This window comes from Pinus tabuliformis, chromosome 2_2, assembly GCF_031772625.1.
Source record: "Pinus tabuliformis cultivar Carrire ecotype Pingquan chromosome 2_2, CPIR1, whole genome shotgun sequence".
Lineage (NCBI taxonomy): Eukaryota > Viridiplantae > Streptophyta > Pinopsida > Pinales > Pinaceae > Pinus > Pinus tabuliformis.
In genome coordinates this window covers 507328625-507331193 of record NC_142300.1, presented here as the reverse complement: position 1 = coordinate 507331193, position 2569 = coordinate 507328625, and positions in this window count along the sequence as shown.

Below are 2569 nucleotides of genomic sequence, written 5' to 3'. Positions count from 1 at the left end.
GGTATATAACCAATTGAGTAGTAATTTTCTTGCATACATTTTTTCTAACATTTTGTATGAAATAAAATAATAAACATAGGTCTACTTTCACTTGTAAGATAAAAGCTAAAGATACCACTCAATCATGCAACATTTGATTTTTGTCTTTTATTTATTTTTACAAAAAATTGTAATAAAAAAAATGTAACACGTTTCCTCAAATTATTTGCATGCAATTAGCCATATATCATATACAACAATACTCTCATACAAAAGTACTATCCCCATCCACAAAATAACTTTTTCATTGAGGAATTTAATCAAACAATTTGTATACAATGAATTCAATAAACCATTTAGGAAACTTTTCAAACATGTAGCCTAGAAATTGATATAGTGAATTCCTTAGGGAACGTCTCCTAAATTTTAGTAGTACAAGTTCTAAAACCTGGACCGGCTTATTAGTGGGAGTTACCCTCAATGTGGTCTAAGTATTATCTTCTTGATCCTCCAAGAATAAAATTTATAGCATAAAAGACAACATGACCTATTTGATGAACGGTTTGAGGAGCATTTAGGAAGCTCAAAGCCCTATAATAATATCTCCTACAACCGTGACCCAACACTAGAAGTTGGACCAGATGATTAGTGGGATTTATCCTCACTATGGCCCTAGTACCATATTTTGTAACCTTTGAGATGATAAGTTTTACCAAAATGCAAACATCACATGTTTGATGCACGATTTTAGGAGCATTCAAGAAGTTCAAATTCTTATAATCCTATATCCTAAAGTATTCTAATTGAATATGTGAAAATTTGACTAGGGGATCAATGGGATTTTCCATCACAGTGGTCCAAGTTTAAACTTTTGGAACCTCCAAGAAGAATATTTATGGCAGCAATGTGAGAAACATTAATGGCAAAGCCTTGCATGTCCACATGCAACATTTTAGCCTGCAAAAAAAATCAAAACATCTTTTTAACAACATCAAGGTATATTTCAAGTTCAATCCATAGAACAATCAAGGCATTTTTTCTTATTAATTTCATGCAACAATTTCCTACAACCATGAAATGTTATCACAAAGCTATAGATAAATTCAATAAAGAACTAATCATCATATTAATAACTCATAGTTAATAACACTTATCTAAAATACAATAATGGTTGAAACTAAAGGTAGGATTTTGATTTTGAACCCAACCATAGACTAGGTGCAACTTGTATTTCTTGCAGTAGTCACCCTCGAGCTAGATCCATGATCCAAGGAGATTTTTAAAGAAAAATTAGTTGGAAATTATGCTCAACACTAAGAGTATGTGAATTTTTCCTCACAGGTGATTTTTTAGTTGTGGAAAGAATTGAAGGAATTCACATTTCTAGTTGGTTATGAATTGTGGCAAGCACTCCAAGATCAGTTTATCATCCCAACAACAGGCGCCCTGGGTGGTTTCTAAACTTAATTGACAAGAACTTGGTGGCTTATTAGGTCTCCTGGAAAGCACCCAATTGTTTATCAAACCTTTTAGCAAACACCCTCTTTCATAGTGCTTTATCAGGTCGACAAACAACACCTTAAGTGGTGTATCAAACAAAAAATAAAATTATGTAATTCATCTAATTTATTTCGTCCAAAATAGAGAAAGATATTTTGTTGTTGTTTGAATTCCTTTTCATCCTTTTTCTTGTGTTTTCTTGAATTTTGTCATGAAATATTCTTCAAACATATTATTTCTAAATGAATGTTTGATTAAGAAGTGGTACTAGCTAACACGACTCAATATCTTCTTCCATTTCCCCCTCACATCATGGATCCTTGGTTCCACTCTTTAGACCATTTAAATAAAGTTATAATCATAGTATAATAACATTACAAAAATAAAGGGGATTATACTAGTGTTGTTACACTATATCATGGTGTGTGACGTTTGGGAGGATGAATTACCCAAGGACATAGAGGGTGGTCATGGGAAAAAAATATGCGAGGTAGTGAGTAAGTTTCTTTTTATTCACTTTTACTGCATTGTAGGTATTTTGGCCTATCGCATTTGGAAAAGATGAAGAAAAGCCTTAACGGGAAGCTTCCATAGATGTGGAATATGATGTGTTAATGATAATGTGCCTTGTATGTTTCAATATTAACTATAGGAATGAAATATATTGGTGAGAAACATATTTTCACTGATGAATATAAATAAAATGCTTCTTTTGATAAACTTACATATTTTTTAGTTTCTAAAGGATATTAACATGAGGAAAAGGTATACTATGAAGGACAAATTTTCCCAACTATAAATATGGTAACATCTTAGCTAGTTATTTCAATTGTAGGTCATTTTGGATGGAAGGTAACTTACATGGATGTTAAATGTTCCTCCTTGAATGGATATTTATATGAGGAATTTTAAATGATGATGCATGAGGGTTTCATGTTCCTACATAGAAACATGAATAGTGTCGAGATTCTAGATTCACGAAAAACTATTTTGAACCCATTATTTATGAGGAACACATTTGTGAATACATAATAATCCTAACATTTTAAGTCCATGATGTTTCCTGCACTAGAATAAGTGCCAAGACGAT